Source organism: Pelodiscus sinensis, chromosome 2 (assembly GCF_049634645.1).
Source record: "Pelodiscus sinensis isolate JC-2024 chromosome 2, ASM4963464v1, whole genome shotgun sequence".
Taxonomy (NCBI): Eukaryota; Metazoa; Chordata; order Testudines; family Trionychidae; genus Pelodiscus; species Pelodiscus sinensis.
Window position 1 is genome coordinate 74422713 of NC_134712.1, and position 25737 is coordinate 74448449.

General features: G+C 39.4%; 1 long non-coding RNA gene across 1 annotated transcript in view; it reads left to right on the plus strand.

The window, feature by feature from the left end:
* The window catches only part of LOC142826729 (uncharacterized), a 63416-nt gene that overhangs the window by 13805 nt on the left and 23874 nt on the right, over positions 1–25737 (plus strand). Inside the window, exon 2 of the long non-coding RNA XR_012900943.1 lies at positions 7478–7549. This is a non-coding gene — a long non-coding RNA (uncharacterized LOC142826729). The remainder of the gene's footprint in view (positions 1–7477; positions 7550–25737) is intronic.

Below are 25737 nucleotides of genomic sequence, written 5' to 3' on the forward strand. Positions count from 1 at the left end.
TCCTTCTCCCATACCCAGCTTTTCAGAATAAGAAGTAATCCTTTTCACTGTTTAAATTGGAGGTTATGAAATTCTCTCCTGGTTAAGTAATTTTCCTTCCTTCAGAGTTTCTGCCAATCTTATTTTTTTAATGAAAGAGGATGGAAGAAATGGTCCCATTTCCTTTTCTTTTCTCCCTCATGCTGATAGCTGCTTTTCACTTCCCCCAATTTTTTTAACAGCAACAAGGTAGCTTAGAAATGAACAGAGTAAACTGGGTTAAAAATAGCTGCAAAAAAAAAAAAAAAAAAAAAAAAAAAACCCAGAGATTTTGATGGATTCACACTGTAATACATTTTTTTTCAAAATGTCAAAAATACTGAAATGCTGACAAAATATTAGAAGGTAGCCGTGTTAGTCATGCATCTGACGAAGTGGGTCTTTGCCCACGAAAGCTTATGCTCCTTCACTTCAGTTAGTCTATAAGGTGACAAAATATTGTGATCCCCAAAACTGGGGGACATTGCTGCAGTAGAGATAAAAGCTTTTACAATTTTCATTTGCAATTTTACTCACCTTTTTACTCCTTCTGAATAAAAAAGTTTAATTTTGTCAAAAATTGCATCACACACTTGAAGCTCAGAACATTTCAACTAGCTCTGAAGTTAAGTGATTATTGTGTGCTCAAAACTGTAGAGTATGCAGTATCTTTAAAAAATGAGGATTAGTGATTGAATAATAGGAAGAGTTTGTTCCCCTTTCTGCTCCAGGGTTCATCTCTTCTTTATGTTCTTTACAGGGATGTTGCACTTTGAAGAGACTGTGTAAGAGCTCCCCTACTGTGTGTTTCCTGGATATAAGGCAGAAATAAAATTGCTGAATTCATAGCTGATACTCTCCTGTGTTATATAGCCCATCAGCTAAGAAAAAGATAAATAAAATTATTAAACTTACTTGTTACTTTTCTAAACTAATTAACATTTAGCTTCTTTTCCTCATAGGTAGATATACTGATGATTAATTATAATCTTTTGATTAATTCAATGTATGATTTATTCACTCAATTATGTTTACTAATACTCAGTGAAGTTTCACAGCTAGTCCTGGGCTGAGGTCAAGGATCAGTTATTCTTGATGCGGACAATTTTCCCAGCCTTTACACATTCAGAATGTATCATACTGTGTGTTTATTTCTAGAGCCGAGAGGGCTTCTTTGCCAAAAATTGGTTTACCCTTGTTTATTCTCCACTGATATCGTTTCAGAAGTTATCTGGGTTTTCATGCTTCACTGAACAGTGATATCTTTAAAAAGGTAAATATAACAAGGTGATATTGGAGAACTCCTCCATTTTTAATGAAATGTGATATGCTTTTATCATATTTGCCCTTTATCATCATTGGATACATTATTTTCCCTTGTTATCAGAGCCAAAAAGTGCACTGTAGGATAAGGTCTCTGGACCTTCAATTTTTTTTTGCTTTATAGCCTTAGGCTGGTCAAAACTATCATTAGCTCATCAACCATACATATTTTCAATATTTTAACTGGTAGGACCAGCAGTGAATTTTCCCAGACGGTAGAAAAAGGTTTTAATTCAGCTAAACATAGTGACAGCTGCTATTACTGCCTCCAGCTACAATGGCTGTAGCCCTGAGAAAGTTTTTTTGCATGTTAAATATGCAACGTAAGTGCCAAGTTATCTTCAGTATTTAACAAGGTTCTGTTTTTTCCTGTTTATTTTAATGCAATATAACTCCCTATACAAAGCAATTTATGCAAAGTGGTGCTATGAATGGGTATCTAGCCAAACTCATGAACTTCCATCATGCAACTGTGACTACCTAATTAAGAGCCAATGGTCAACATTTCCATAATGATGTAGCCAGATGAAATGTTTTTCAGGGTGCCTTTGGGAATTTGCCTCGTTTGTCTCTCATTAATGTCTATTATGATAAAACAAGGTGAACATTCTTAACTGGATCTTGTAAGAAGATATTTCTTTATAATAGTTGGACCATGAAGATTTGTTCCTATTTTCATTAATACAAACTAATCTTTAAAACATTTCTTTTTCTCTATAAAAGCCATGATTACAGATCTATTGCAATCTCAAAATCAGTTAACATCATTATACACTGGGAATGGCAAAATGCATTCCTCAAAGCTGTTTCTGCATTATGTAACATTTTTATATTACGTACTTTGGAAACTGAAATACAAAAAATGTATGCCTTCTTAAATTATAGTTTTTCAATAAAGTGAGCTATTTTGGATATTGTATCTAACAAAGGTTATCAAAACCAATGCTCAAAGATCTGGTTCTGAATTAATATGTTAAAATTGAAAGATCTGTGCCAGTGAGATAACATAATGATTTAGTGAACAGAACAAATGACCGTGACCATATCCAATATGAAATCTTTTCCAGATCTACTACCCTTCATTAATTGTAATGAACTGAATCATATGAAGCTGTGATGTAGACCATTAAGTGATTTTATCGAGTTCCTCCAAGTCAATGTAGCACTAAACATTTTATAACATAACACACTTAAAAGCATGTGCCTTAAATAATATGTAACAAAATTATTTAGAATACTCTTCTGTATATCTACTAGAGCTCAATTCTTCTCCCACTCCACATACAGACACACGGGGGCTCTGATACTGCAAATTATAGCAAACAAGTAGACTGGAGTGTTTGCATGGAACCACTGATGTCAGTGGTACACAATATAAGCACCACACTGTTTCTGTGTGCTATCTTGAGAACTACTGGAAATACATAAAATATGAATAACAAAGTTGTGTATTCTATATCATTGGTCCATGAAGATAACAAGATTAGGCTGAAGGGCAGAATTCTGTATATAAGTCAATGGAGTTATATCAGCAAAGAATTTGGCTCTATATTTAAAATCATAGAATCATAGAGCTGGAAGAGAACTTAGAAGTCCATCAAGTCCAGCCCCCTGCTCTAGGCAGGACCAATCCCAATTAAATCAACCCAGCCAGGGCTTTGTCAAGCTGAGACTTAAACACCTTTAGGGATGGAGACTCCACTACTTCCCTAGATAACCTATTACGGTGCTTCACCACCCTCCTAATGAAATAGTTTTTCCTAATATCCAACCTGGACCTCTCCCACCGCAACTTGAGACCATTGTTCCTTGTTCTGCCATCCATCACTACTGTGAACAGCCTTTCTCCAGCATCTTTGGAACCTCCCTTCAGGAAGGTGAAGGCTGCTATCAAATCCCCCCCTCACTTTTCTCTTTTACAGACTAAATAGACCCAACTCCCTCAGTCTCTCCTCGTAGGTCATATGCTCCAGCGCCCTAATCATTTTGGTTGCCCTCTGCTGGACCCACTCCAGTGCATCCACATCCTTCCTGTAATTGGGGGCCCAGAACTGGACACAGTACTCCAGATGTGGCCTCACCAGAGCCGAGTAAAGAGGAATAATCACTTCTCTGGATCGACCAGCAATGCTCCTCTTATTGCAACTTATTGGTCATGTACAAGATTGACATAGAAGCAAAAAAATCTCACTGAAGTAAACTGAAAGTAAGAGAAATAAAGTTTGGATCTTTGTATCTAAATTACTTATCTAGACTTAAAATCAAAACATTTACATAGCTCACTAATATTAGCATTTCCCAGTTTGACAGCTGAGCTCATTAATCACAGAAAATTCAGAGATTAGAAAGGTGAAATATGCACACCATGTAAATGTTTCAAGAATTATTTAAGAAGTTTCAGCTTTCATCTGCTATTTTTTCCTAACCAAATAACTATGTATGAGGTAAAAGATCATTATTTAGTAATGATGAATATTGATGGTCTACTGTTTAGAGTGGGAAAACAGAAAATGGACATTAACTCTAACAAGATATATACATATCTATAGTGACAATTTCTATTCTTGGTTATATGGTAGGCAACAGAGCAAAGTTTAGTTTCTTTCCAAATATATGTTGTATATATGTACACATCTGCCATCTTGACTGAGAAACTGAGCTAAGAGTATAAGCTAGAAGAGCTAGAAGCTAGTTCCAGAGCTAGAAGTATTAGCTTCTACAGTCTGAACTGAAGAGCCACATCTCTGTAGACAGGAGCTGTAAGAATTAACATTGTCTGAAAAGCAACTATGTGTGCATATATGTGTGAGAAATCCTGTAACATGCACTCACTCTGGGATTACGTATACATACATACATACACACTTACCGCTGTACATTCATACAATTACTGATCTCTATGTGCTCTACTGATCTCTGTGTGGATTAAATGACTTCTTTTTACCTCTGAAGCTGATGGGAAAACAGTATTGTTGTATGTGTTTGCACATGAAGCTATATGTCTGCAGTAATATACCTCTACATTTTATTGCAGCTCTTGCCAAGGTTGCCTCTCTCATTGGCTGCATCCCAAATACAATGTTTACTAATCGTCCAAGGAGGAAAAGTATTTCCATAGCAACAAATGAACAATACTAGAGAGATTAATCCTTTTTACATTATCTGTGTACAGTCTGCTGTAAAGCAACATTTTGTAGTTCGATAATTGCAAGTCTAGAGTGATTATATATTATGTGAAGATTAGCATAAACACTTAAGATGAAGAATGCTTATTCAAAATGGGGCTAGCACTGCAGAATAGGAGGCACTATATAGCAAATATTCCCATGACTGAAGGGCTATGGCAAAAGCTAACTGATTTTGACAATAGTCAATTAATTTGGCAGAAGCAATCTGATATGGATGACTCCGTGGAAGATCTTCTATGACATGAGTCACATGACCAGTTTTGTTTCACATATATTTAATGGCATTTGGTTTCTCAATGAAAAATCTCCATGGATGGCCTCCAGACACAATAAAATAGTCATTACCTGCCAGATGGAGACTGCTTCCTAGACAATCTGCAGTAGGACTAGCCATTGATACTTGTCAACCATGAACATTATCTGAGGTGCTAGCATGCTACTACTGTATACATTGTGTCTTCAGGTGCCCAATGGAATGGTTTCCAAGGCTAAGAGTTGGCAATATGAGCTATGGAACTAACTTTTGATGACTGACCCACCCACCCAAAAAAGGTAAAATTAGAGAAGTTGCACTTGATCGTGGAAGGAGATGCCAACATCCTTTTGAAAGCAACATTTTTTACCATGCTTCTTAAATGATCCAGTTGGTTCTCTACTAAATTGCAGCTAAATTTCACAATCCTACCGGACTTTGAATGGGCTTGAAATGCATGTAGCCTACTAATGGGGCAAAAGTGGAAATCAGGATTTTAAATATATCTTTGATTTGTGCATCTCTGTATATTTACTATTATGGCAAGCAATCAGGGGAAACTCATCTGCTAATACAAAAAAATCACTCTGGTCATATATATCTGAAGTAGAACACAGAAACAATTTCAGATGAATGCATTGTGATAGGTTTATGACAGGCAGATTAATAGCCCAGGATGTCATTAGATGTATTTTGGGAAAGAGAGGAAGAAAAATGAATAAATATATTATTTAGAAGGCAAACAAAACAGATTAGTGTGCATTCAGTATTTACTAGCTTGGCAAAGTGACAGAGCCCAGTATCAGCAATAGTCCTCCAGATACCCAGCGTTCTAAGAATTGCTGCTGTGGTTTTGAAAGTGGAACTCATCCCATTTACACTGATGTAAATCCAGAGTAACTCTGCAAAAATCATAAGCACAGCTCCAGACTTACGTGTTGCAACTGCAAGCAAATCAAGTCCATAATTTTTATTTTTATTTTAATAATGGTTGTCTATTAAATATAAGGTGGCAGGATAGAATACAGCAGAAGAGCACATTGTTCAAATGCAGCTGCTAAGTAATCAGAGCATTATTGTCTGAATCATACTTGCAGATTTCATATCTATGTAGAGTGTAAATGTGATATGTGCAACAATTCAAAGTGCTTGCAATACATATCCACTCTCCTCTTCCAAATTTAACCCGCATGCTCTATACTGCAGCATTTGACTTTAGAAATTGATGGATCTTCCCTACTGCTTCTCTTTCCTTCCTTGGGGCTGTTTGACACCTCAGTGTCTCTTGACATATGCTGAGTGCAGACCAATTGGAGCATAGGCATGTAAAGGTTATAAAAATGGGAGTTAAAGACACCCTGCTGGACTTGGCAGCTGATCTGCATGGGACCAAGAGATGTCTCTGCAGACATGGGCTAGGTCCAAAAACCTGTGCTGCTTTGGATACAGTCTACAGATTTCTGTTTCATCAGCATCTAAGAACCAGATAGCTATTAACACTAGGGTTGGAATGCTGTTAGCTGTGGAGATCCCCAGACAATTAGTTGGCAAACAGGGTACAGAAGTGTTTGAAAGGACTGAAATGCTGCTATTCTTCTCATACTCTGAAGAGTCCAGTGACACATAATATCTATTGTGATCACGCTATAAAAACTGAGAAATCATGTCTGAACAAAAATGAGAGGGAAATGTGTTTATATGTTTGTGCTAAGTTTGCATTTAATTGTGATGTTGGAACTTTATATTGGAGTATATGTAACAGCAACAAAGTGGGGAAGTCTATATAAAGAACACCAGTAGATTTACTGCCTAACAGCTTTGTTTTCAAGTTATTCATAGTAGTCTCATGCTTTATACTATTTAAAGTGTTTTCTGAATACAATTTTTAAACTTGGAGACTGTATGGTACTTTCTTTGAAGCTGACAGAACTATTAGGGCATGACTACACAGCAGGGCTAAAGCTGAAATAAGCTATGCAATTTGAGCTATGTCAATTGTGTAGCTTAAGTTGAAATAGCTTATTTCGGCTTTTAGTACTGTCTACACAGCAGGAAGTCCAAGAAAGAGCATTCTTCCTTCGACTTCCCTTACTCCTCATAAAATGAGGATTACAGGAGTTTGAAGTAAGAAGTCATTATGTTGAAATAATGGCTTGCTGTGTAGACGCGAACTATGCTATTTCAGAATAACTGCTGTGTAGATGTAACCTTAATATCTATATACCAGGGGTTTATGCACATGTTTAAGGTTTCACTATAGATTCCAAAACAAGGAGGCAACATTCTGACTATGTAGTCTGACTTTCTGTAGAACACAGGCCATAAACATTCACAAATTATTCCTAGAACATATTTTAGAAAAACATTTAACTTTGATTTTAAAATTGCCAGCGATGGAAATCCACTGAGTAAATCCTTAGGTAAACTGTTCCAGTGATTCATTTCTCTTACCATTGAACAATTACACTCTATCTCCAATCTGGATGTGTTTAGCTTCACCTTCCAGCCACTGGAAAATGTTAAGGGCCCATTATATTACATATCTATTGTGTCCATGATTGCAGACTGTAATTAAGTCACTCCTGAACTGTCTCATTGTTAACCTAAGTAGTGTAAGCACTTTGAACCTATCATTATATCTAATACTTTATAATTCTTCTGGCTCTTAGCTGAACCCTCTCCAATTTATCAACAGGCTTCTTGAGTCATGGGTCCCAGAACTGGACACAACATTCCATCGGCAGACACAAAAATGCCTTATATAGAGGTAAAATAACCTTTTCTATTCCTGCTCAAGATTCCCCTGTTTATGCATCCCAGGATTGCATTGTTAAAAATTGGCTTATCTTGGCTTATCAGTTAAAGCAAGAGCCATCCTATCAGCCACAGCAAGATCCAAGAATGAGCCAAGGTCAGTGCCAGAGAGACAGTAGCCAAATGCAGGAGACAGATGGTCAACTGGAGTCATACTCCAAAGATAGAACAGAGGATCAGTACAGGGAGACAGGATCCACAGGGGAAGCAGGGCTGGAGCAGAGCAGGAGCATGGACTAGAACCAACCTGGAGCAGGAACTGGGACAAGGGCAAACACAGCTGCAGGCATGGTGCACACTGAGCAGAGAGATAGTGGCCTTCATGACCAATCAGTAGCTTGTTTGGCTTGTTGGGTTGCCAGGAGACTCACTCTGCTGCAGGCCCTGATCCCTGACATACACATAAGCTCTTTTGGCCCGTATTCTATGTAATGCTTTAAGTTTTGAAAAGGCACATAACTCTGGCCTGTGTTTCAGAAAAGAGTTGAACTGAAGTACAGGAAGAAGATAAGTGTAAAAAAGTTATATGTAGTGTATCAGCTTCCCCCTTCACCTTTAACAGGTTGGTTCACCTGTAGTCCCCTTGGGTTTGTCACCAGGTATACTGGTCATGCCACTGAGCCCACCTGCCTGCCCTTTGGGATGCACCACTGCCCTGTCCTGCTTGGCAGTAGCTCTGGTTTCTTCTCCCTTTCCCCCCACCCACCAAAGGCACAGAGTTGAGGTAACAGAGCAATCCAGATGTTGAACCAGCTCAGTCCTGGGAGGGCTGAGCTATAGGTCATAGACAGCACAAAGTTTGCTCTCTTTATCAATGAAAAAGAGGTATGCACAGTGGTTGCTCCTATCTGGTAACAATTATTTACACTGGACTTAATAATAAACAAAAGTGTTTTATTAAATATACAAAGTAGAATTTAAGTGATTGCAAGTGAAAACAGCCAGCTCAAAGTAAGATATTAAGTCAAAATAAACTAAACAGGCCAATTAAGCCTATTACACTAAGGCTATGGCTATACTATGACGAGGCATAAGGATCTTGCGCAAAAAGGGCATTTTGCGCAAAATGGCCACGGCCACACTGCTTGTTTTTCTGCAAAAACACCTTGCGCAAAAATGAACCAAAAGAGATTATGCAAATAAGTGCAAGAAAATGCTAATCCATGCTTCATTTGCATTTCCTCTTTTGGCAAAACTCATAGGCTGTGTCTACACTGCACCCATTTTCCGGAAAAGGGATGTAGATGAGACAAGTCGGAATTGCAAATGAAGTGGGGATTTAAATTTTCCCCGCTTCATTTGTATAAACATGGCTGCCACTTTTTTCCGGCTCGGGGCTTTGCCAGAAAAAAGCACCAGTCTAGACGGGGATCTTTCGGAAAATAAAGCCTTTTCCAAAAAGGCCCTTATTCCTGATTATAAAGAGGAATAAGGGACCTTTCAGAAAAGGCTTTATTTTCTGAAAGATCCCCGTCTAGACTGGCGCTTTTTTCCGGCAAAGCCCCTAGCCGGAAAAAAGCGGCAGCCATGTTTATACAAATGAAGCGGGGAAATTTAAATCCCCACTTCATTTGCAATTCCGACTTGTCTCATCTGCATACCTTTTCTGGAAAAGGGGTGCAGTGTAGACATGGCATAGTGTAGACTAAGCCTAAGAGAAATTGTTTCAAAACGTGTTCCTCACCCCTTGTCTTTGGTTGAGATAAAATCTTTCAAAATCAGAGCTCTTCCTTCTCTCTAGCCTGGGTCTACAGCTTTTTTGGAGTTCTTTAAAGTTTTTGTTTTCAGATTTTTTCTTGGGTTTCCTCCTTAAATGGGGAGGCAATTTCAAAAGCTAGATGAAGACAAAAGCCTGACTACTTTCCATTCTTTAAAAAGACTTTCCTTAGAGCAGAAATACTTTGTTTAGTCTCCCCACCCCCATGCATGGAATAATACCAGCTTCGAGATGGAGTCCAGTTCCAGGTGGCATGGTCACATGTTTTGACAACCACAGTTTGGGATTACAGGAAAAATAAAACCATTAACAGATCATTAACTTGAGTACCAGACCATTAAGTTTCCAGAGTATCAGTAATGGCCCACGTTAACACATTTAGAATTATAAACAGATCTACACTTCATATTTCTAACTTTGCATACAAGAATGATACATGCACAGAAATAGACTATTCACATTTAGCAGATGGTAACTTTAAAAATGATATGTTATATGATGCATTTTGTCTAAAGTGTCTTCAAGTTATGCATATTCATAAGCTAATTTTCATAAAGCAAAGGGAGCATGGCAAACTCATTACTCAAGCTCAACAAATTCTAGTAAAGGATCCTTACAATGGATCCCAGCAAATTGTTAAATACATGGCCAACTTCCATGGAACATGGTTCTACAGGGTAACTTAAGCCTCATTCTCCCATGCATAACTACTTCATGTGCACTTTGTTAATGTTTGCTCATTTGCACTGAAGACAAGCTAATAACCATTGAGTTCAGAATTCACTGCAGCCATTTCACAGAACTGATGAAGAATCATATGTAAATTAGTAAGACTCTGGAAAAAAAGACTCACGGGCCTTGTTCTCATTAGGAAAAAAAATGGATTTTTTTTACCCTGTTATCTAACTTGTGATAATTAATATGTGATAAATCTTTATATTGAGAAGGCAGCTATATTTTTCACATATTAGTTGGTTGAGGTAAACCTTAGTGTTTGACTGCTAACACGTGAAAACAATAAATTTCCTTGTTCATACTGGGATTTTGCTACATGTAAGTTACCATTTGTTAGCTAACACATTGTACAAAAAATAATGTGGCACCTTATAGCAATCACAGCCCCTTGTTGGGATGAAGGACAGGTTTAAAGGGACCTGAAGCCACCATTATACACTTTTGAGGTTGGATTTCTCCCTTCTCATCTTTTAGACAGTCATGAGGGCTTGTCTAATTTACAGCAGGCTTCTTGGCCACCCTGTGAGGAAAACCAATGCCTAGAATCCCACCCAGGCTCTGGGGGAGATGAGGTTGAGGGGAAGGAGGTAAAAGTGAAGGGGTGGGTAATAATTTTTGAAGGGGGGCCACTTCACAAATTTCTGAAGTGGCCCCAGGCTGCCCCAGAAAGGGAGGCCTCAGAAAGAAGGGGCAGGGCCAGGACATGTCCCATGCTCCCCATCCCACAGACCCTGATTGGCTTGGAGGTGGGGGCTCACGTGAAGTCTTTGTACCCCAACCCCCACCCTGTCAGGGACACACCGCTGGCAGTTCCCTCTGGTGCTGCATGCCTCTGGTGGGGGTAGGAGGCTTCACATGCCCCCATCCCCAGGTCTCAATTGGCCTGGGGGTGAGGGAGCAGCAGGGCAGTCAAGGGCCGGATCAACTAGCTTGGCAGACCAGATCCATCCTGCAGAGGCCCTCTTACCCACCCCTGGACTAGGGGCGAGCTGCCCCTGCTCACTGCGCTGCCTCAGAGTTGGGCTGGCTCCTCCCAGCAGGAATGTCTTGACTCCACTCCTTGGCAGGAGCTCAAGCACTGGAATGAAGGGTCTGATGGACCAGATGTGGCCCAGAGGCCTAGTGTGTCCCCCAAGTACTAGACACTGTAGCAACACTTAGTTAAAGACTTCCTTTGTCCTTCAGAGCTTACTGTTTAAACCAGGGCCATATCTAGGGAATGCAGGGCCAAGGACAACCCATCCTCCTCAGGCCAGGCCCTGTCCCTGCCCTCTTTTCACCCATGCTCTGCTTCTTCTGCCTTCATTGCATCCCTTCCTCCAAGCCCTCTCTCTCAAGAGATGCAGCCCAGGAGATTAATAGGGGGCCTGGCACTGGCAGCACAGTCAAGCCTCCTTAAACTCACAGCAGCAATAGGAAGCAAAGTGACACGGCTGGTAGATGGTGGAGTGGAACAGATTGGGGCTTGGTTGTTCTGCTTCCCACAGCTCCCACTGCTGCAGGTAAGTGCGAGGGTAGGTCTGACCCTTCTGCTGGTAGCAGGCATGACAGTAATCCCCCAGGCCTCCCTTGGCTCCATGGGCCTCCAAAAAGTGAAGGACCCAGGGTGGCTGTCCTGAACCCTCCAATGGATGGGACAGCTCTGGTCTAAACAGACAAAAGGGTGGGAGAAAGAAAATGGGGTTAATAAATCCTTTCTTCTTGAAGTGACATCTCTGATCATCCTTTCTCTTTCTTCCTATTCTTGGTTTCTTCATTTTGCAGATGGGGAATAGAGGCACAGACAGATTATTTGACTTGTCCTCTTGGAAATCCATGACAGAAACTAACCCAGATCACCCAACCTCAGTCCAGTGCAGTAAGCACAAGACAGTCTTTCTGGTCACACAGCAATTTAGAATAGACCATCCCTGCCGTTTTACTAGTTTAATGCTAGCCCTGGATTTTCCAGTAGAATGACTAGGGCAATTTGCTTGAGCCTTTGAATGGTGAGAATAGTATAAAAAGGAAGGAGACAGAATTCAAGGATCTGGGTCATAGTATATAACATAGCCAAGCCTCATCATTTTATACAGATCCCAACCAAATCCCTGAAAGGATAAGAAATGTTCATAGGAAACATGAAATATTTTCCCATATCTATTCATGTATGCTTATAGTTGAGTGGAATCAGAAGTTTCCTGAGTTTATTACACGTTTTCATTAGTGTCATCTCTTCTAGCCAAAGTGCAGAGTGCTCTGTATTCACACCACCCACACACCCAGTTAATTCAACAGTTTATATGGAGTTACACCTTGGAAGCAAGAGAACAAATCTTTGCCAAATTCAACAACTTGCATCAAGTCTCTTGAGTGTATAGATGAGTGAATACTAGAATGAAATATTCCTGAAACCCTAGTTCCAACAGAGATGACATTATTTTAAATAAGCCCTCTCCCCACCTCCAGTAAAAAGCCAAACACTCATTTAGAAACATTATGGGTCAGACATTGATTATATCATGCAAACAAGGCAGTGTACTATAGAATGCCTCTAGGAGAAATAAAAGCTTCAGAGGGTTAGTCAAGTTAGTCTGTACAGGATAAACTTAAATAAAGACAACAAATAGCCTGGTAGCACTTTATAGACTAACAAAACATGTAGATGGTATCATGAGCTTTCACGTCTTCAGATGACCAGAGTGTTGGATATCCAGAACCAAAATTAAATAGGGGAGAAGGTTGGGGGGGGGCGGGGCAACAAAAAGAGGCAGTGGGCATATAAATATCAAAGGGAAAACCAAGCTAGTATGTAACAGGCAAAAATGATAGACTATAATTATCTAAAGACTGGATAGTTAAAAGAAGCAGATGAGGACTATTTCTTGTCATTTAGAGAGGAAGAGTACTAACACCAGAATCCACATAGATAAAAAACCATTGGCACCTTCATTGTTTGTTTGGTTGTTAATGTCCCAGCCATCCAGTATCGGAATTCAAACCACTGGCATGAGAATTAAACTTGTGACTGAACTGTAGTTCCAACCCTTCCCTGTTTATCTGGCTTGTGGAATTGGTCTGTAACAAAACTACAACTTGAAGATCTCTTAATGAGTGACCAGGCAGATTAAAGTGTTCACCAACAGGTTTCTGTATGTGCTATTGTTATTCAGGCTGATGTGACAAGCCAGTCAAATGGACTGGTGCTTACTTATGCAGATTTCCCCTAGAAAAATATGATAATTGCCATACCCAACAGATTGTACTTGTTTTGCATGGCTTTATATATGCTTGGTAGGGTTTTAGTTGCCTACACCTATTTTTCATATAACTGCTAACCTTGTGGGGAATTTGTTCACCCTGAATCATTAGTCTTGAGTGCTTCACATCACTATACTTGACTGTATTAGTTGGATACCATCTTTAATCCAAAATGGTACATGGGAGCCTTAAAAGGATACCACTTGCATTACATAGGTAAATAAGAACTTTCAGTGAGATATCTGAAACATCAAGATATTTCCTTTAGAAAATTCAGAGAAACACACGGAAAAGTTGCAGACACCAACATAAGGAGAGTATCTAACCTATTTTATTTTAAATAAATACATCATGTTTTTAAGTGTTGCTATAATTCTACTGATTTGTGCACTATGTTTGTTCTACTGAGTGTCCATTTTCCTCTTAATCTACTTGTGCAAGCCTATGTAAATATAATAATTCCATTCTGGGCTTTCAAACATTTGCAGAGTGGCAATTGAGTCAATATGTGCACCAAAGTATAGCTACCTCTAGGGGGAAACATGTTTGTCATTATGCTGCAGAAAAATAACCTGATGGGTTGTAATTTATTGGGACATGTTTTCTTTTTATTCGTCTGGGAATCTGAAAATGTCCTGGTATTGTAATATTTGATTTTTGTATAATTGCAACATCTGTTTTTCTTCTTAAATTGCTGATCTGACATATTTATGTAAGGTGCTCTGTATTCACACTCCTGTCCCTGTCTCCTGCCAGTTCAACAGCTTACAACTTATAAGGAAGAGAACAAATCTTTCTCAATTCAGCAACTTGCATCAAGGTTCTTGTATTGTCAGGCTTTACTCCATTTTAATGCAATTTTCCATCTCATATATTTTGCAATCAGATCTCTCTAAAACAATTTTGCACTCACGCCTTTTCTACACTGGAATGGAAGGTCAACCTAAGATATGAAACTTCAGCTACATTAATTGCATAGCTGGAGTCAACATATCTTATCATTGTCCACACAGCAAGAGGTCAATGGGAACAAACACTCCCATTAGCTTCTCTTACTCCTTGTGAGGAGCAGGAGTTCCAGCACTGATGGGGGCACCCTCTGAATTCAATTTAGTGCATCTTCACTAGACACCCTAAATCAAACCCTAGAAGGTCAACCAGGGTAGCATTGATCTTCCCCATATTGTAGATGTGCCCTCATTGTTTTCCCCACAGTGATGTAAGATGGACATCCTGTATGTGAGGCCTGAGGTTTCTCTGCAGGAATTATACATCTAACTGCTTCTGTAATGAATGTGGAAGGGCCCCTTCACTCAGCTAATGAACCCCTTCTTTTTTAATATAGTGAGATAACAAAGGCAGAGACCAAGCCGGCCTTTTCAGTTAGGTGGAAGAAACTCCTTCAAGAAAAATCAAAGAGCTACCACTATGGATCCACCTGTAATGAAACTATTTCTTAAACTTACTTCATCATAGTATCATGGTCTGACCTGAAGCTATCAGTCCCATAAAATAATACAATAAGCAACCCTGAAACTGAAAATATCTGCCATTTTACTGCACGCACATCTCTAATGAAAACACAAAAAGGATCTAAAAGCACCCATTTCTTTGTCATTCTCCAAATGAATTGTTGCTTCCCAGTCTATTAAAGCTCTAGTAAAAGCCCTGCTGAATTAACAATGCTTCGTGATGTTTTTTCCCTGAATCTAAATATTTTTATTGTTACTCTTTAACAGATTCACTGTTGTTTTTTTTATAGCTAGACTGAATTTGAAATGAAAATAGATTTCATTATTTATTCATAGGATTTGATTCACCCTGATTGTTACATTATTTCTAGTGCTGACAGTTCTTGGTGAATAGTGTGTGAAGGCTAGAGGGCATTTATTTGACCATGAAATCCCATAAATAATAGACTAGTGTTGTTTTGTCTTGAAAGTGGAGATTTTGCAGCTTTTTAAAATGGATAAATTAAAATAACAAAGGAATTAAATGAGAGTTGGAGTTTTACTCTTGCTCTGTGAACCTTATCACCTGCCATGCATTATAGCCACCTGTAGTGTGTAAATATTAAATCTTAAAGCAATTATTTGATGCTATTTTTCAAGAGCTAGGGAATAACAAAGGAAGTGTAACTTTCAGCTTCATCACTTAAAAAAGTGTCATTTGGCCAAAAGCTTCTGAAGTATGAATGCAAAAATATATAAGTAAATACATTTAAAAGTTTGAGAATATGTGAGTGAAGACGTTGACCTTTTTTGTTAGGGCAAAAGTAATAGTCACTTTCTGTCAGACTCCATCTATAGGTCTAGGTCTATCTACCTATCTGTCTATCTGTCTGTGTTTTAGAGTATGTTTGTGTGTGTCTGTCTGCAAGTGCCATTTCTCCATTGGACTTCTCCATTTTAGAGCCACCAAATTTGTAATGCAGCTTCCTCTTTTTCCAACCTAAAGCAAGGTCAGGGTTTGGTCATGCCAGGAGAAACAGAAGCCCCAGAAAAAAAAGGGGCTGCTGTTTGGTGAGACACAATACTGGGCTGGGGGAGAGAAAAGGGCCCCTGGAGGCAAGGCAGGGCTGGGGAAAGAGAAAAGGGCCCCTGGTGGCTGGGGGTATGGGGAGAAAGAAAAGGCCTCCAGGCAGCTGGGGAAGGGGGTTGGGAGGGCTGGGGGAAAAGGGCCCATGATGACTGGGGAGGGGAGCTGTGGAGGTTGAGGGGTGATAAAAAGGCCACTGGCAGCCAGGGGGATGGGGTAAAGAGAAAGGTCAGTGCCAGATGGGACCTCCCATCCTAAGCACCTCTTCACCCCACAACCCACTCTCTGTCACACATCCCACCTCCTGCACTACCCCACTCCACATCCCCAAAGCCATGCCCTCAGTCCCGTACTCCCAACATCACCAGCCCCTTGTGCTGATGGATCCATGCAATATCTGCTAGTTATGATTAAATTATATTTGTAAACCACATTGTTATGATTCAAGTGGACAGAAAGACAGTGCGAGTAAAACTTAGGAAATAAATTAAATGAATCTTAGACACACCAGATAAATGTTATGGTGTGGATCATTATCTAGAGCTATAGCTATAGCTAGCTTCAGGATCACCCTTCTGGACGAAGAGCAGGGTCAATGATCAGTGACTTTAAGGATGAAAGTCAGTTAGAAATTCAAACTATATCTTAAAAAAATGGCAAGATATTAGCTGGTAGGGCATCCTTTGGTACTATGACACATACACATATAGTTTTTATTTCATTCATAATATATATGGACAATAATTTAATTTAAGTCATTCAAGATAGGTCTAGCATATGTAGTTGTAACATTTGATATTCTCAAAAAGCAGATATACTGAATCTAAAACATTTAGAATGATCATTTTATGAAAAAAATAAAAATTTCAATTTTTGTTCTAATTTTGAATGAAACCTAATTTTGAAATGTCAGAAAATTGCATGGAACAGATATTTTGATATCTGATCAGCTATAGTTCTATTAGTACAAGCTGTTTTATACATCCAGTGGAATCTGACAGAACTGAGCCCCAGGAATATATAGCAAAAGAATCACTGATGGCATGTCTACACTGCAGGGCAAAAGTCAAATTAAGATACACAACTTCAGCAACGTCAATTGTGTGGCTTAAGTCGAAATAGCTTAATTCAGCTTTTGGCACGGTCTACAGAGCAGGAAGTTGAAGGAAGAACACTCTTCCTTCAACTTCCCTTACTCCTCATAAAATGTGGGTTACTGGAATTGGAGTAAGAAGTCCTCCAGCTCACCATTATTTTGAAAAAAGGGCTTGCTGTGTAGATGCGAAATAACATCAGTTATTCTGAAATAACGCTGCTGTGTAGATGTACCCTGAGAGATTCATAGGAGAGCCAGTCACCGGGTTATCTATTCCAATAACCTACCTGCAGCAGAAACTTCTAGTAGTCAATACTGTAAGTAATGACAGTAATTTAATTTACACAATGCGCTATCAACTTACATAATGTTATAGAGGAAAGAATTCTTTCATATCCCTCCGAAATATGGTTTATTTACCTTTGCCATCATCATAGTTGATTAGCTACATGTTAATGGACATCAAATCTTTTTTTTTTTTAGTGTTTGTTAAAGATACTTGACTGACAATACTAGAGTATGAAAATAATTGACTGATTTTTCATAGCTATGCAAACTTACAAACATCATCCACCCACTGTGCCTCACATTTAGCTGGCAGGGACTACCTGTAGGAAATATTAGCGATATAGAGTATCTTAGGCTTATTCAGTCTATGGCTTCTCTCTAGAGTCTGCCAATCAGAAAAAAAAATAGTGCTGGTTGTAACAATGATGTTTTTCCATTATAGGTTGGGATAAAGTTATCAACTCATTTCATACACAAGAGGCCAATGAACATCCACTAGATGTTAATATGTTCACTGGATTCCCACTAGGGCCTGGTCTACACTAGAAAATTAGATCAGCATAACTATGTCATTCAGAGGGTATGAAAAATCTACTCCTCTGAGCAGCATAGTTAAAGTCACCTACATTGCCATGTAGAAAGTGCTACTTGATAGAAAAATTCTTTCATTGACTTAGCTACCATCTCTCAGACAGATGGATTACCTACACCGATAGGAAAATCCCCCTCCCCCCGCCACGCTCTTGCACAGAAAGGCATGTGTGGATGGACAACAGTGGTTTCTTGTGGAAGAAACCTCTATCAGAAAAAGCACAGGTGCTCTGATGGCCATTCTCTGAATGGCAATCAGAATGGCAATCAGAGCTTTCTTGTGCAAGAGCGTCCATGGAAGTGTGGATGCTCTCTTCAACAAGATCTCTTCCCACCAAAAGTTCTTACGCAAGAAGCCTGCAGTGTAGACATAGCCTTGATGCGGTTCGCTGTCCCATGTAAAGGCACTTAATCCACCTACAGCAAGAGGTAAGAACGAGGGAGCTCTACAGCATGAGCTGAGATCACAGTTAACTTTTTAGCTCAAGTAGTAGAGGCCCTACACCAGGCATGTCCAAAGTCCGGCCCGCGGGCCAATTACGGCCCGTGTTCTGGTTTAATACGGCCCCACAGGTAATTTGGCAATATCTATCTTTTATGGCCCCCAACGAATCCATATGTATTGAGATGAATACACTGTAAAATCTCAGTTCATGTCAGTTGGTCTAAATCAGTTATAAATATATTTGGACACAACATGTATACTTGGTGTTATGTTCCTGTTCATATTTTTTGAACTTAAAAGTTGACAGACAACCTTTATTACCAATAATATGTAATGTACTTTACAATGTTCCTGACATATTTCAGCTTCCTGGATTTTTTTTTCATCTGGTCTTCAGATATGAAAGGCAGAGTGATTTTACACCTGTTTAGATTTGTCATCCATGTGACGAAATGAAAAGTATGCCGTTTGCAATAAACTTTGCATAAAATAGTTAATTTGCATTTCATTTTAATGGTTCAAAGAATGTCAGGCAAAATGGTTGGCCCTCACGCATGTTCACTTCATCAAATCTGGCCCTCTTTGAAAAAAGTTTGGACACCCCTGCCCTACACTAAGCTCCAAAGGTTCCAGGTTCAAATTCTCCCCATGGCGGTTACACTGGCATATGATCTACCAGCATTACAGTCATTATATTTGTTTATCTGATCAAATGCAACACAAAAAAGCTATACGACACTAACTTATACAACAGCAGCAATTCATGTTTAATTTCTATCACTACCAACCTTAACACTGTTAAGAAGGCTATTAAATTAACAAATTCCTGTGACAGTGTTTCATTTTTCATTATAAAAGGAAGGCAAGCAACAAAGTCTGCAGAATTTTCATCAGCTAATGCCTTGTAGTGAATCCATTAGAAAACCATTGGTATCTAATTGTCTAATCACAGCAAAACCCTAAGAATGACATAGCTCTAATGGGATTAAAGTAGATTGTAGTGCACTATCTCCACTCTCTGATCCAGTCTTCAGATAGCAATGACCTTGTAGGTCATCTTAGTTAATTTAACTAGACTCCAAAGAAAAGAAGAAAAATCTACTTTGATTAAATGGGCAAGAGAACATGCATTAGTTTATTTACACTTTTGAAAGATAAAGGTGAAAGTTTGTGTAGTTGAATAAATATACCATTAACTACAAGCCATGTAACTCATTAAGTCTCTTTAACACAGAGCTGCTACCAGAATTGAAGCTGGTTGTACATACATAATGGACATATTGTTGACAATTAACAGGACAGAAAATGGACACGTTGTTGACAATCACCTACCTCATTCCAAAGTTATGTAGCCACTGTTATTTATTCCAGAACAATTTGGTCCCACCACTCTATGGTCAGAATGTGAACCCCAAAGCAACAATCAACCTAATGGATTTCATCATCTGATGCTATGTGAATTGGCTACTCCACAGAGTACAGGTGTTCAGTAACTCAATAAACTGCTGAACCTTCTCTTTCTAGATACTGATGGACCATTCGCCATTTCCTTGCTGCAGCCACCAACGATGCTTTGTGTGGCATGGGCAGGTGCAAGAGCATCTAATTAGACCCTGCATACTCAGTTCCATTCAAAAGGAACAGATTGGGGATGGTGGAAAAGCCTTTTGCTTTCCTGAAGATTGGAAACATCTGACAGCCTGAGGAGCCCAGAGGCTAAAAAGGTTGAGAGGGAGCCAGAAGACAGGAAGAAAGTTGAAAAGAAGTCGTGGAGGAAGTTGGAAGCCTGCTACCTAGGCTGTGTCCAGACTCGAGGGTTTTTTCGAAAAAAGTAGCCTTTTTTCAAAAAAACTTCTCCTGCGTCTAGACAACAGCTGCGTTCTTTCAAAATTAAATTGAAAGAACGCAGCTTTTCTTTCGATGGTGGAAAACCTAATTTCATGAGGAAGAACGCCTTTTTTCGAAAGTGCTCTTTCGAAAAAAGGCGTTCTTGAATGCAAACAGGGCTTTTTCAAAAGAGAGCGTCCAGACTGCCTGGGTGCTCTCTTTCGAAAAAGCGGCTTGCTTTTTCGAAAGTACTGCTTGCAGTCTAGATGCTCTTTTTCGAAAGAGGCTTGCAGTCTAGACGTAGCCCTAGTGATTGATTCTGTCTGGGAGTGGAGAAAAACCTTATAAAGATTGTATCTATCAAGATGGACACTGGTTGTGGGGAAAGTGGAAAGGAACAAAGGACTTGGATATTACACTATGCTGACCCCTTCTAATCAAGTAGGCCCCAAGAAGAGAGGTTAGCATTGCTTCTGGTTACAACTTGGTAAAAATGGATTTGTTCTGAATATTTTCCTCAGTCTTAACAATTACTTCCAAGACCTAAAAAGAGAGTCACCATTAAATATAAAACTGCATTGGTGCATATTACTATCCTGAGAGTGGAGTCTTTAATTTACTGTACCAGCATCACTAGAGTTGGCTGAGGGGAGAAGGGATATATAGTACAGAAACACGTCGTATAGAAATGAAGAAATGAAAGGCAGGCAGTGGGACACAAAATGGGAGATACACAAAGTATTATTTATGACAGTCTGTCTCAAATTGAGTATCTCACTCTTACTATTGATAGGCCACTATGAAAGGATGTCCACAATACTGATTCCCTCATGTTAGGGCTGTTGCCCACTCTGGCACTCTAAGGCTGTGTCTAGACTACATGCCTCTGTCGTCAGAGGCATGTAGATTAGACACATAGGCAAAGTCAAATGAAGCCGCGATTTAAATGATCGCGGCTTCATTTAAATTTACATGGCTGACGCGCTGAGCCGACAAACAGCTGATCAGCTGTTTGTCCGCTCAGCGTGCTAGTCTGGATGCTCCCTGCCGACATCAAAGCTCTTTGTCGGCAGCCCCGTTATTCCTCGTGGAATGAGGTTTACCGGGGCTGCCGACAAAGGGCTTTGATGTCGGCAGGGGAGCGTCCAGACTAGCGCACTGAGCGGACAAACAGCTGATCAGCTGTTTGTCGGCTCAGCGCAGCAGCGATGTAAATTTAAATGAAGCTGCGATCATTTAAATCGCGGCTTCATTTGACTTTGCCTATGTGTCTAATCTACATGCCTCTGACGACAGAGGCATGTAGTCTAGACACAGCCTAAGTGTAGAAAATGGGAGCCCACAAGAGACCTTAAATACCTTACTTCTATAGGCTCTGCTTACAAAAACTCCCCAGAGTCACAGATTCACTGATTTTTGGGGGGCTTGATAACAAAAAGAAAAAAAATTCAGTCTCTGGTAGCTGACCTCTTAGTTTGAGGCATGCATACACACACACACACACACACACACACACACACACACACACACACACACACACACACACACACACACACACACACACACACACACACACACACACACAGAGAGAGAGAGAGACCTCCTCTTTCTTTTCAGGACACAAGACTCAAATCATCACCTTAAAAAAGGTGATTTTATTAACAATACAAAAAGATAGACTTGATAAAGCATATTTAGTTGCAAGGTGTTACAGAGCAATTGAGTGAAACAAAAAAAACCCACAGAGAACATCTCTAAGGCTCTGTCTACGCTGTTTGTTTTTGGTAGAAAAGGAAATACAAATGAAGCGCTCAATTTCAATTCTCATGCTCTCATTTGCATATTCTCTTCCAATCCTTTTTGCGGAAGAGGTTTTTGCGAAAAACCCTCGCAGTGTAGGTGGGGCCATTATTTGGAAAAAAAAAACCTTTTGTACAAGATCCTTTAAGCCTCATTTTTTGAGGAATAAGGGATCGTGCACAAAAGGGTTTTTTTCTGAAAAATGGCCCTGGCTACACTGTAGGTTTTTTCTCAATAACATCTTCTGCAGAAAGGATCAGAAGAGAATATGCAAATAAGAGCACGAGCTTTGCAAATGAGTGCTTCATTTGCATTTCCTCTTCCGCAAAAAAACAAATAGGCTGTGTCTAGACTGGCCAATTTTTCCAGAAAATCAGCCGCTTTTCTGGAAAAACTTGCCAGCTGTCTACAGTGGCCGCTTGAATTTCCGCAAAAGCACTGACTTTCTACTGTAAGAAATCAGTGCTTCTTGCGGAAATACTATTCTGCTCCCGTTCAGGCAAAAGTCCCTTTTGCGCAAAGCTTTTGCGCAAAAGGGCCAGTGAAGACAGCTCAGATTTGTTTTCCACAAAAAAGCCCCGATCGCGAAAATGGCGATCGGGGATCTTTTGCGGAAAAGCGCGTCTAGATTGGCAAGGACGCTTTTCCGCAAAAAGTGCTTTTGCAGAAAAGCGTCCGTGGCAATCTAGACACTCTGTTCCAAAAATGCTTTTAACGGAAACCTTTTCCATTAAAAGCATTTCCGGAAAAAAATGCCAATCTAGACACAGCCATAGTGTAGACAGAGCCTTAGATAGTGAATGGGGAGGGAACTCAGAGGTTCACATAGAGAAGTGTAACCAAACAACCAAAAGAAAGAAAAATACCCTGATCGTGATTAAATATACATTTTTCCTCTGCTCACAGTCCATGCTGATCCATACTTCAAGGCCCAGTTCACTCCCATGTCTAATATTTCTTATAGGCATGATAATTCTGATTACTGCATCTGCTCCCTCCAGCCCTTTACTTAGAATCCCACAAAGGAAGATTTCAGCACTGTATCCCACTGGTTCTTCTGGCCCCTTGCCAACACCCTTGCTAGCTATCTGAGTTTAATCCATTAGTGAGTGAGTGCTGGCCAGCACAACACCTCATCTATACACAGTGGGAGTTATTCTGATTTCGTAGAAGTTTAATTGATTACAATGGACGTAAGAGAGACAAGATGGATGAGTGTGAGTGTGAACATAAGCGTGAACAAAATTTAACCAAAGTCAAATGCTCCTACCTGCTTCAGTGTGTTGGGAAGCTGATGGGGAAAAAGAGGTGCTGATTGGCCACCATGTCCCAATATGAAGGATTTAACCTGGAGTAGAGGCCGTGTGGAGCATCTTTTGTCCCTATTCCAGGATGTCTCCCCCTACTCACCCCTTAGTAGTAATGGAAATATAGCCAACAGGTGTAGGTGTGGCTGACCTCCCATTTGGGGGCTAGGAAATAATGTTTTGCCGTGGGCCAATTGGCAGAGAACCAGGGAGATTTTTTTGTCTTCCCTGAAGCAACTTAAAACCACAGTAGATTAAATACAAATCTGCTTGGTACCTAACTGAGGTATTTGGGTTGTGTTGCTAATTTGGGCTAAAAGGATAATATGAACTATTCCCCGAGAAAAAAGGCCTGGTATTAGGTGATGGTCCTTGGGTTCATAGGAAAGGCAAAGATCTTTTTGCCTCCATGGGTCAAGGTCAGACCTTGTGCACCACACCTTTCACAACGTCTATACCCCTCTCTACTCCTAGGCAGGTTGATAGGACTCAGAGAAAACTGACTCCTGAAGGTAGATAGAAGAGTGATTATTCTAAGGCATGTATTATTTGTTTTCAGTTTAAAACAATTTTTACCAATACATTCTTTGGTTTTTAAAAAAGTATTATTTAGGGTTAGAGGGTTTTGGTTTTTTCAATTTTACCCTTCTTTTGCATCATTCAAATATATAAAAACCTAACTGCTTTTATTGGGAAAATACAATTCCTTGAATGAGCTCTCTATATATTACGATATAGATTAGTCTCTGTGTATGTGCAAAGCTGCCTGTTGAAGTCAAGCTAGGGATTAGTCTACAAGATACACACAATAAATAAACAGGCACACATGCAACTTCTGAAATGCATGTGCATCTAAACATACTGATGAATCTCACACCTACCAGATACATATTTCAAGCTGTTAGCAGATAACAGTTTAAAGATTTGATATGCTAAAATGAGAAGAATTGAAAATCTCCATCAGAATACATTTGAGAACACAAGTAAGATTTCAAGTTAAAAACAAAAAAAGGAGAAAAGGATGAAGTTGAGTGTGTACATTGCAAGTGTTCACAAGTTTCAGAGAGATAGCCATATTAATCTGTTGCAGCAAAAAAAAAAACCCACAACTCCCTCCCCACTCGCCACCCTCCCGCCCCCTGCCTCACACACAAGAAGTCCTGTGGCACCTTAAAGACGAATACATTTATTTGAGCATAAGCTTCTGCTAGCTGAAATTCACTTTGTCAGGAGCATGACTGCAAATACTGATGACCCAATTATTAAATGTAAATATTCATAGGCTAATGGTTCCAAGTCTACAACAGTAAGCTGTTTATTCAAATAAAAAGTTTTATTTGGGGATTAGAGATATTTTGTTTTCTTAATCTCAGAGGTGGCATAGTATTTTGCGTTCTGGTTTAGTTCTGCAGCAAACCACACTGATGAATCAAATTCAAAATATTAATCCACTAAATGCTTCCCCACCATCTTTCCATCCTCCAAAATAAACCCCAATATTTACCCAGAAAAATTAATAGTTTTTGCATTATTTTTCTGTTGCTGTGGTAATAAATATTAATAAATTCTCAGGAAAAATAAAATAAAAACAGAAAATGAAGCACCTTTGTTATGTAGTAAGGAGGCCAATGAAACCATTTCAATGCTGATATAGAATAATATGGTTGGTGGGAAGATAACACCTTTCCTCTGTGCTAAAGTTAAATAACATTTTCAGCTTGCTACTTAATTCCATGCATGTTTGCCCTCATTTTTGTCACTGTATCTGTATCAATAGGGTTAGGCCAATTTGTATCTCTTGTGGATCTGGTTCTGTATTTTTTACCTTGGCTTTCATTTACTTCAACAACATGGTGATAGTTGGAAATATTCTCCACTTTGAAATACAAAAGATATCAACAATAGATACATCTGTGAATTTTTAGTCATCAGGCTCTTGGGTTTGGAAATCTGAACAAAAGAGTCTATATAGTACTTCAGGGTAATTCATTGTACCAGCTTTGAAAGTCCAAGTACTGTCAATAGTGATATTATTGACTATATTCATGCTGTACTTCCATTCTGTCATCTCTATTCATTAATGGCCTCATTATTTCTTTTCTGTTTTTTAATGCACAAAAGCAATATTCTTAAGTATACTTATGCAATAATATGTTGACTTTCCTGCCAATGGATGCTGGGAACATTGTCAGTAATCCGTGTTCTTTTATTAAGCAAACAATAACAAGAATGATATGTAAGGGATTTTATCATTGTTAGGTTGCAGTTTCTGGTGAGCTGGAAAATGATAGCGATAAATTCTTGTAAAGAAATTGGCTGCCTCCCAAACCCAAAGAACCTTCACTCCCTCCTCCTCAACCACCCACAGTCTGATAATGCATGACTTTCCAAAGAGATTGCTTTGCACAAAAGTAAAGATATACCTAGAATTTACCCAGGTGAACACAGAAATCTAGTACATGTTCATTTTGTCCCAAAGGAATTAACCAACTAGGCTGTATCCTTTCTGTTCAGAGTGCTTGTATGGATCTCTTTACCAAGCACAAGGAAGTGTTAT